This window comes from Hyperoodon ampullatus, assembly GCF_949752795.1.
Source record: "Hyperoodon ampullatus genome assembly, chromosome: 9".
In the NCBI taxonomy this organism is placed as follows: domain Eukaryota; kingdom Metazoa; phylum Chordata; class Mammalia; order Artiodactyla; family Ziphiidae; genus Hyperoodon; species Hyperoodon ampullatus.
Window position 1 is genome coordinate 94840448 of NC_136922.1, and position 10447 is coordinate 94850894.

A 10447-nucleotide genomic window follows, 5' to 3' on the forward strand; every position below is an offset into this window, starting at 1 on the left:
TCTGTGTGGAAAAACATCCACAATTCTCTTGGGTGTAGACCTAGGAGTGGAACTGCTGGGTCGTGTGGTAACTCCAGGTTCAGTCTTTTGAGGAAGTGCCACACTGTTTTCCAAAGTGGACTCCGAAGTCCCCGAGAGTCATGGCAGACAGCGGTCCCGGTTAAAGCCCACGGAAGGCAACTCCACAGACACGGCTGCCCTCTGTCATCCTGTGAAACAGCACAGTCTCCATTCAAAGCAGGAGTCCGGGTTTGTTTGATTCGAGGTAAATAAATTAGAGAAGCTGTGACTCGCTCGGTGCCAGCAGCACGCTTAGCCTCGTACCGTCCAGAGGCCGAGCCAGCACCTGGCATGGGAGGCGAGGCTGGCACGTCTCGCGCTGGTGCCAGATGAAGAGGCTCTCTGTGCATAGAGCAGCTGCAGCAGGACGCAAGCTGGCACTCTCTCCGCCGGTCCCCTCACCATGGCGAGGCTGTCTTGCTACCGGTCAAAGCCCAGGGAGAGTGATTTACTGTCACCCGCAGACTGAGCTCCTACAACCGCCCACTGAGAAACTGGCAGAGAAAGACGTGAAGAGAGTGAGGGCCATCAGGGATCCAGAGAGCAATCAGACGGGGCGGGCCGGGGGGCGATGTCAAAGAGACAGGGCCTTCGGGGCCTGTGAGTCCTGATACATTCCAGGGTGAGGGCTAAGACAGAAGCCCAGGAAAGCAGCCAGGCCCCCACCGATGCAACTGGCGGCTCAGTAACAGGCCTGTGGCCCCCGCCAAGCTGGTGGTAGACAAATGCCTGAGCTTCATGTTAGGGCACCGGACTAAATTCCTAGGCAGAAGTGCAAATTCCGAAGCCACACCAGCAAGTTTTGAGGTTGGGGTGATGGGCTGCTGAGGTGAGGATGATTTCTGTGGCTCCGTCACAGCTCTGGGGAGCCCCTGGGTCCCTTCTGCCATCCTGAACTCTGGGCCCTGCACCGTCCCGTTCTCTTGCAACGTGTCACTTGTCCTTTACCTTTCCCACCTTGGACAAACTTTGGTGCCAAATGTTTTAAATAAATGGTATTTCAAAGGAAAATGGCTACCGATTTTATTTTATTAATTGGTTAATTAATTCATTCATTTATTTTGGCTTTGTTGGGTCTTCGTTGCTGCGCGCGGGCTTTCTCTAGTTGCGGCGCGCGGGGGCTACTCTTCGTCGTGGTGTGTGGGCTTCTCATTGCGGTGGCTTCTCTTGTTGCAGAGCACGGGCTCTAGGTGCGTGGGCTTCAGTAGTTGTGGCGTGCGGGCTTCAGTAGTTGTGGCTCATGGGCTCTAGAGCATAGGCTCAGTAGTTGTGGCGCACGGGCTTAGTTGCTCTGCAGCATGTGGGATCTTCCCGGACCAGGGCTCGAACCCGTGTCCCCTGCATTGGCAGGTGGATTCTTAACCACTGCGCCACCAGGGAAGTCCCTGCGATCTATTTTAAAAGATACCTCAACCACATTTTTGTGTTGTGGGGATGGAAAAAGGGAAGGCAGGTGGCTTGAGATCCTGAATGGCTCCTACTTGGACAGAGTCTGCCCACTGGGCCCCATGCAATCTACATGTTCTAGTCCATCCCTCCAACAGTTTCCCCTCAGTTCCATGAATAGTTAGCAGTTCAATACAGCTCTGAATTTCCATAGGTAATTACTTGTATCCCACGTGCCTTCACTCTTTAAGTCAGCATTCAGTAAATATCCATTACGATCACCATTATTAATTTCGTGGTGTCTATAATATGCCTAGCCTTTTAAAATCATAGATAAGTGGGTCCCACACCTGATCTAAGGAGAAAAGTCTGAGGAAACCAATATGAACATAGACTCGAGCTTTACATTACTATCTCACCTCATCCTCACACCAACACTGTGAGGCCGTTATCGTTACCCTCTCTTTACAGAAGAAGAAAGAGACTCAGACTCACAGGCTTAGCTGACAAAGGTCATAAGCTAGCAAAAGGACAGAGCCAGTGTTCACATGCATGTCACTATACCCTGAAGCCTGTGTGGTTTTCATTAATAACATAAGTGGCAACGTTTTAAACATCATACACCCCCTTTCGAGCATGATATGGCTAATATTCGTAAAAAGAGCAATGGAGTAGGAGTTAGAAAGGTTGGTTTCAAGTCTGGCTTTCTGTTAACTTTGAGCAAGTCACTTAATATTTCTGAACGCAGGTTTTCTCGTGTGAACAAGGCAACATTTCCCAAAGTGTGCTGTGTGACCTGGGAACTGTTAATATCTGTTATGAAAAAAAAGAACAAAATCTGAGACCAAAACAGTTTAAGAAAGGCTGGGTTAAATCAAATTAAGCTGTTGTCTTTACTGCAAGACTTCTCAGAGCCTTTAATGCACCAGTGCGCACTGAATCTCCAAGAGGGCCACACAATATGCTCCACAGCCCAAAGTTATTTATCAAAGGACAACTTTTTCTTTTCCACATAAAGCATTTAATGGTTTTTGGTCAAGATGGGTGATTGGAAAATACTGGATTGGATAATCTCCAAGGAATCTTCTAGCTCTAACAGTCAATAATTTTCTGATTTATCTTACCCTTCCAAGTAGATGACACACGTCCTGAGGGTAGAATGTGCTTTTCTGTGACATCAAGAAGATGGCAGCCAGGTAGAGGCAGGTCCAAATGTTCATCAGAGAAGCAAAAGGAGACAGAGATGGCTGCACAATAATGGACATGCATGTCTGGAGGGACCTCCTACCCTTTAAAAATAAGTAACCATCATCCAAATGCAACTGGACTGGCTTTGGCCTCCAAAGCAAATTTGCTGGGTATTAAAGAGATTTACAACTGTCCTGACTGACTTAAGAGGAGGAATCAATAATGTCTGTCCACGACACTTCAAATCCACATTGAAGGAAAGGCTAAGTTGTCAGGGCAGATGTGTGGTTCGGCAGTTTCACAAATTGGTGGCGCTGGCTCTCTAGAGGACAGTCCAGGCCAGACTGCCAAGGCCTTCACTTCTCTGGAGGCTCCCTTCCCCCAGTGTGCAGGGAGAAGGGGCCCCAACTATAGAGGCCCCGAGAGGCTTCTGGGAGGGGCAGGAAGCCCCGCTGGGTCTTGAGGGATGACCTGGATTTGAACTGGCAGAAAAGGGATGGTTATAAGTGTCAGGCTGGGGGGATGCAGGGAGAGGATGACGGCTGCAAAGGCCAAGGGGCAGCAAGTACAGAACATGTCTCGGGGATGCTGAGTACAGTTCTCAGAACAGAGAATAATTTCCAGGTCCTCTTGGCAGCTTCAAGGGTTCCCCATAAAACTCCCTTCTCCTTAAAATAAACCCATGATTTTCCTTGGGACTTTTTTTTTTTTTTGGCTGCGCTGGGTCTTCGTTGCTGTGTGTGGGCTTTCTCTAGTTGTGGTGAGAGGGGGCTACTCTTCACTGCAGTGTGCAGGCTTCTCATTGCAGTGGCTTCTCTTGTTGCGGAGCATGGGCTCTAGGCATGCAGCCTTCAGTAGTTGTGACGTGTGGGTTCAATAGTTGTGGCTCGCGGGCTCTAGAGAGCAGGCTCAGTAGTTGTGGCACACGGGCTTAGTTGCTCCGGGGCTTGTGGGATCTTCCCAGACCAGGGATCAAACTGGTGTCCCCTGCATTGGCAGGTGGATTCTTAACCACTGGGCCACCAGGGACGTCCCGGGACATTTTTATATATGACTTAAAATTGCCAGATCACTCTTGGAAAATACATGACTCATCGTGGCAGTGGCACTGTGGAAGGAAGATGATGTTCTCAGGTATACCTCCATGGGGTCTTCAGCCCCGACATCCAGGTGCCCAGACCATGGGGGCAGGATGGAGGATACCGTGGTGCTGCAGCAACTAAAAAAGCTGTACAATTACCCCCTAAGTTCTCCATCTAGAAAAAAACCAAGACTTAGAAATAGCCACTGCCCTACAGATTCTGCCAGAGCTCCCTTCCAGACCCTCGCTATCCCTGCTGTTCTAGGTTCCAAATGTGGGCTCTACGATGAGAGCTTTGTGCTTAGAAGAGCTCATGACAAGACATAAGGGTAGGCGTTAAGACTCAGGATACTGGGCATTCAATATCTGGGCAGTTAGTTCTAGATGTCACCTAAAAGGTTACAGATTTCTGTGAGAAACCTGGTAAGAGTGATTAACATTGACTGCATGCCTATTTAAAAGCCAGGCACAGTATCTAAAATATATTGAGAAGTCTTACAACTCCACAATGAAAAGACAAATAACCCAATTTTTTTAATGAGCAAAGAATCTGAGTAGACACTTTTCTAAAGGAGACACACAAATGGCCAATAAGCTCTTGAACAGCGCTCATCGTAATTAGTTGTTAGAGAAACGCAAATAGAAACCACAGTGAGATACCTAGAGAAGGGAAAACACATGTCCAAACAAAAGCTTGTACGCCAATGTTCACAGCATTACTCAGAATAGCCAGGAAATGGAAACAACCCCATGTCCACCAAGTGATCAATGGATAAACAAAATATGGTGCATCTACACAATGGACTACTGCTTGGCAAGAAAAAGGAATGAAGTGTTGATACTTGCTACAATGTGAACAAAATGTGAAAACATTATGCTAGGCAAAAGAAGCCAGACACAAAAGCCCACATGTTCTAGAATTCCATTCATATGAAATGTCCAGGACAGGCAGATCCATAGAGACAGAAAGCGGAGAGCAGTTGCCAAGGACCAGGGGGAAGGGAGAATGGGGACTGATTGCTAATGGGGCTGGGATTTCTTTCTGGGGGTGAGGAAAATGTTCTGGAATCAGAGAGTAGTGATCGATGCACAACTCTGTGAATATACTAAAAACTGCGTTGTATTTCAAAAGGATAAACCTTCTGGTATGTGAATTACATCTCAATAAAGCTGAAAAACAGGCACAAGGGTAAATGCTTGATACATATTAACACCCAGTGAAGCTGAAGTGTGTTATCATTCGCTTTTTGCAGGTGAGGAAACTTGAGGACTGGCAAGGAAGAGCTAATTGCCAAGAAGTGCCCAGCTAGCCAGGTGACGGGGTGATGGGGCCTAAACTTGGGTCACTGGCTCCAGAGGCCACATTCTGGCCACCTCATCATGCTGCTTCTTGCCAAGATGATAAGCTAACTGGCAACTGCAGAACGGTTCCTATGGAAAAAATAGCACTCCCTGGATAAAGAATCACTGACCGACATAAAATGCTAGTGTTGGAAGTCACATTACGGGGCATCTCGCCAAGTCCCTTCATTTTACAGATGAATAAGTAGGGCTTCAAGGCAGTCAACTGACCTGCCCAACCAAGGCGGCAAGGCTGGTGGGAACGTTCACCCCTCTCCTTTTACAGAAGACGAGCTGGCGTATTGTTCGCTGCAATTAGCCAGGAATGAAAAGGTAGCTGGAGTTCACCCAGTCGGGGCACACAGGTCAACAGGTATTCAGCAACCTTCAAACATGCTGGCCTCACACCCGTATCCCAGCCAGAAGATCACTCAAGCCGGTTATAGCTCAACACTATTCTACGGTTACCCTGAAATTTCTCTCCCAACCCCAGGAGTGCTCTGAAAAGTCCCACTAGGGTGCAACTGTTCCAAGGATCCCTCGGAGCTTTTGAACTACTTAGCAGGAACAGGGAGTTCTGGATTTAGCATTTAAGTGTGAGGATAAAGCACTGGAGACTTAAGAAACTTCCTCCCCCTTAGTCTGAAGTGACACTATGGGGAGCCACTTGAGAAGGGAAGGGGAGGAAAGCTGAAGCCAAAGGAATTGCTGCTGCAACCATGGGGTCTCGAATGCTCTAAGTTGGGGGTCTTTTCAATGCCTGCTTAATGGCTCCATGGGGATGTCCTGTCTCAAAGTTAAAATGTCCCCAATCAAGCTCACAGCCCTGTTCTCCATCCCACAAACCTGCTCTTCCTTCTGTCTTCCCTTTCTCCCATGACTATACGATCATCACCATTCTCCCTGTGGCCCAAGCGAAATACGCTGCTTGCCTTTCACATACCCCTGGGGCTTGCCTGGGGTCCCCTGGCTCTACGTCCCCACCCACTGGGCACTAGGGTCCACCTCCGCCCGCGTGTGCTCACCGCAAGCCCTGTCCCAGACTCAATAAATGCTCACTGAATTGAGAGGCCAATCCCATCCACGACTAGCTGAGTCCTTCCCAGCAAGTGGCGGCCAAGAGGACTGCAACACAGAAAAAGAGGAGATGGGTGACCTCACATGAATAGGTCACAGAGAGGTTATTAAATAAAAGACAGAGCCGGGAAGAGCAGAGTAGATGCCGCTCTTTGCGTGTATTCTGCTGGAACGGAAAGGCACACCAAGACAGCGGGGCCACTGCCTGAACCTGTAAATTATTAACTATTTCAGTGTGGTCCCCCTGAACTCTCCATTTGCTGATGGCTACTACAGTCAAATCATTACATTCAAATGGAAAAACCTGTGACCTATAACTTGCGCCAGCTGGACCAAAGTAGACACCCACTGTCCCCAGCCAAGCCTCGCGCCTGCAGCGACCTCGGGCTCCCCGCCGCCCAGCCGAATCAAGGCCATCCTTCAAAGACCAGATCGAATCAAGCATCCCTGGTCATTCGGGACCTCAGGGATTTTTCTTTGTGTCTCGCTGACGGTGCTCATCACATCTTACCTTGCATCCCTTGATCTCTTTTGTTGCTTTGTTTAATCCCGTCTGCAATGAGTTGATGAGTTCTTGGCGAAAAGCAGGCGAGTGCTTCGGCGGGCACTGTCACACCGTCTGTGTGGGCGTGAGCCACGACGAGCTAGCACTACTTACTGCTGCCCCCAAGCCCCGGAGCACGAGGCCGTGCACATGGTACAAGCTACCGACTGCGCTGTTGACAAGCAGCTTTCCCTCAACCCCGTTTCTCTCCTTAACCTCTTCTCCAACGAAAACCCCTGCCCTCTAAGGCCCAGACATTCCGGCTGAACGTCCAGCAGCTCACTGCTCAGTCAGGAGAGCCCGCCCCTTCCTTCCAAGGCAGCCCCTACACCGTTAAGAGTCCCGTCTGCTGGAGTGAAGGGGGCAGGGCGAGAGGCAGGCACCATCCTGACATAAAGCGTCTCCGCATGACGCCCCTCCTTTGACTCAGGGTTTAGAAAAATCACAAGACTTGATGAACCGTTTGCTTCTCTGTGAAATCAAAATGATAGCTAAGCAGAGTTGGAAAAAGGAGCAATTTTAAAATTATATGGGGCCCTGAGCCAAAGCCAGTGGTGAGCAATGACAACAGTCATTTGTCCAGGGCTGGCCAACACAGGCGTGGGGATCCGTTCTTGTTCGGTGTGAAACTGCATCTGAGAACGCCCGGCTCTGGCTCCATTTTAGGTCCTGAAACCTCCCACCTGCACTCTCTCCAAACCAGCATCCTCTGGCCACACGCTCCATGCAGCGGCCGTCAGTGCAGAGGGGTGGAGGGGTGGGGGGGTGGGGAGGCTGGGCTCCAGGGGCTCCTCCTGGGCATCTGCACACAGCAAATCGAGCACAAAATACTCCAGGCGCAACCTTCTGCCGTCATCAGAGAAGGCGGTCTAACCTGGGCATCCTTGGCTTCCTAATCTGCGACGACGGGTCCCTCAGGACAGGTCGAGGGTCAGCACACACAACCTGAAAGCAACTTCTCGGCCCGTCTGGACCCCTCCTCTCCTGTTCGTTCATCTGCCCCGCCTCTCTACTGAGTACTGAACCGTCTAAGATGATTTGGGCTCCAAAAAGAAAGCCCTGTATTAAGCATCTTTTTAGCAAAGCACCTAGAAACGTCTGCTTGCATTACTTCACTTTTATTGCCACCAGTGCTCCATTAGCTGAGGACAAGGCCACGCTCAGGGGCACCAGCAAACCCACGGTGACCCGTTAACCCAACCGTCCCCTGAGCCTCAGTAAAGAGCCCACACCTCAGTCTTGTCCTCTGGGTCCTTTCCCACCGCTGCCCTTATGTTCTGGATCCGCACTGTCCAACTGTTCACTAGCCACGAGTGGAAACTTAAATTAAAATTTTAAAAACTAAAAATTCAGTTCCTTAGCCACACTAGCCACATTTCAAGTGCCAAACAGCTACACATGCAGCACGTGGCTCCCAGGCTGGATGGCGTGGATCTGGAACACTATAATCAGTACAGAAAGTTCTTTAGACAAAGCAGTTCTACACAGTGAAATTTAAACTTAGAGGTGGACTTTTTTTTTTTTTAAACCATCACCTTGTGGTCTTGAAGAAAATATATTTCCAACTCTAATGGACAAATTGCTTTCCTTAAAAAAAAAAAAAACCCAGCAAGGCAAAAGGTCACCTCAGAGCAATGTCCCTCATACAACAAACACTCACATTCTTCAGAAGGTGGTCTGCTTGTCTGTGCTTCTCTTCTTTCTACTTCCTGACCTCATAGCCTTACATCCAGCTCCCACTCTCCGATGGAAACATTAACCAAAGCACATGAGTGATTCTCATTCCTCTTCTGGAGTTTATAAGCCACTATTTCTCCACGGGCCCTGTATTAGCTTGCTAGAGCTGCTGGGACACAGTGCCAGAAACTGGGTGGCTTAAAACAACAGAAATTTATCATCTAGACTACATGTTCAAGATCAAGGTGTCAGCAGGGCTGGCTCCTTCTGAGTCTCTGAGAAAGAATCTGTCCCAGGCCCCCCTCCTAGCTTCTGGTGGTTTCTGGAAACCTTTGGTGCTCCTTGGGATTGTACATGCATCACCCCGATCTCTGTCTTTATGTTCACATGAAGTACCTGCATGCATGTCTGTGTCCAAATCTCCCCCTTTTTACAAGGATACCAGTCATATAGGATTAGGGTCCCCCCATTCCAGTATGAACTCATATTAATTACATCTGCTGTGACCCTATATCCAAATGAAGTTACATTCTGAGGTGCTGGAGGCTAAGACTTCAACATATAAACTTGAAGGGGACACAACTCAACCCATCATGGGCCCTCAAGCCTCCAAGGAAAAGCACTCCTCCTGGCACACTGTTTTCCCTTATTCTATTAATATGAGACAACCCGTAAGGAGCTACTGGCTACTGAGCTTTGTGGGGGCAGGTGGCGACCCAGGCCGAAGCTCGTACTACATAACACTGTTTCCATTATCCATCGAGGCAATTCAAGCTCACGATACTAGATTTAATAAGGTCCAAAAGCAAAAACCAAAACGTGGACTTTGCCAGAAGTGCTAGAGGAAAACTGTCACAACTGTCATGGTCCTAAAATCAGTGCTGGGAAGTCCCTCTACGTTCCTTCAATCAAGCCACCTCACTGTACAGGTATGATCTCCAGGCAGTGTGACAAACACAGATGCAGAAAAATCTCTCCTCACTCAGACTCGTTAACACAGGGCTGCTTTTCACAATCATCATACAAATCACTGTCCGAGCTCATCAAATGTGATCATAAGGGACAGAAAGTCATCCACCAGCACACGGACCCAGAAAGGCGCTTTGGTTCACAGCCCACACATCTGAGTTACAAGATACAAGAGGGTTATCTACAAATCCGGACAGCCTGGAGCAGAGAAAAACAACAGGCTTTAGTGCTAGAAAACCTGGTTTGAATCCCAGCCTCAATACTTATGAGAAGAAAGATCTTGGACAAGGTAATTACCTCCTTAAGCCTCAGTTTAGCCATCTGTAAAAGGGGGAGCACAAGACCCACCTCATATTATGTTGAGAAAGACCTGCTGATGGCCATCATTCTAATAACGACTTTTACTGAATACTGGCGATGTATTCATGATGCCTCCCAACCGGTCTGTGGGGTAAGGTGCCGCCGTTATCCCCATTTTTGTTTTTGTTTTGTTTTTGCGGTACGCGGGCCTCTCACTGTTGTGGCCTCTCCCGCCGCGGAGCACAGGCTCCGGACGCGCAGGCTCAGCTGCCATGGCTCACAGGCCCAGCCGCTCCGCGGCACACAGGATCCTCCTGGACCGGGGCACGAACCAGCATCCCCTGCATCGGCAGGCGGACTCTCAACCACTGCACCACCAGGGAAGTCCCTATCCCCATTTTTGAATGAGCAAACTTAGACTTAGAGCCTAGAGCTAGGTCTCTCTGATGGCAAAGCCACGCCCCTAACCATTTCATGATGGGTCTGGTACACAGTGGGAGCTCTATAAATGCTTGTCCCTTCTCCATCCCACCCCTACTCTCTTCCGTGGGACTGAACACACTGTGTAACAATCCACGCCGTGCTGCCAGCCACCACTCCTCACACCTGCACAAGGGTAAAAGATCATCAAACGTCAGTTAGAATAAATGTCACCTCTGTCAGGACACCATTATTATCTCATTTGCCACCTCTCCAAACCCTCCCTCCTCTGTAACCTCCTACTCACTACAGAACACTCCTGGCACTTAGGGGTGGTATCTCTGAATACCCCACCCCTCACCGCACAGCCTGCTTCAGTCTCCCTACTCATTCCCACCCTTCAT